This window comes from Octopus bimaculoides, chromosome 8, assembly GCF_001194135.2.
Source record: "Octopus bimaculoides isolate UCB-OBI-ISO-001 chromosome 8, ASM119413v2, whole genome shotgun sequence".
Lineage (NCBI taxonomy): Eukaryota > Metazoa > Mollusca > Cephalopoda > Octopoda > Octopodidae > Octopus > Octopus bimaculoides.
The window spans coordinates 34,474,279-34,474,850 of NC_068988.1; positions in this window are offsets into that span (position 1 = coordinate 34,474,279).

Below are 572 nucleotides of genomic sequence, written 5' to 3' on the forward strand. Positions count from 1 at the left end.
TATATAGGAGCATGTGTGCGAGTGTGTGTATGCATATGTATACGCCTGCTTAAGTTTAAAGATAGATGGTGCCAGGTATCTAATCTACGAAATACCCCACTAGAATACATACATACAAGCATACATACATACACACACACACACACATATATACATACATACATACATACATAAATACATTTGTGTATGCGTATGTATGTATGCTTATATATGCATGCGTCCATGTATATGTGTGTGTGTTTCAATCTTAAAAGCAGAAAAACATAAACACATAACCAGCTTCCAAACAACAATTACCTTTGCAGGGAAGAAACATATGTTTCTCTTTTCCCAGATTTCCACAAAATTACCTGAACAAAACACATTAGTGAAATACATTAAAATACTGCAGGATTCCAATAAATCAACGGTAAACAAAGATGGAAAGTAAGTACACCCACTTCCCATAAATAAGTAGAAAGCTAATTTTAATAAACACGTCGTTAGCGGAGATGGCAGACCCCAAGATTTATTCAAGTAAAGATCGCTTGTATACATATACATATACATATACATATACATATATATATATA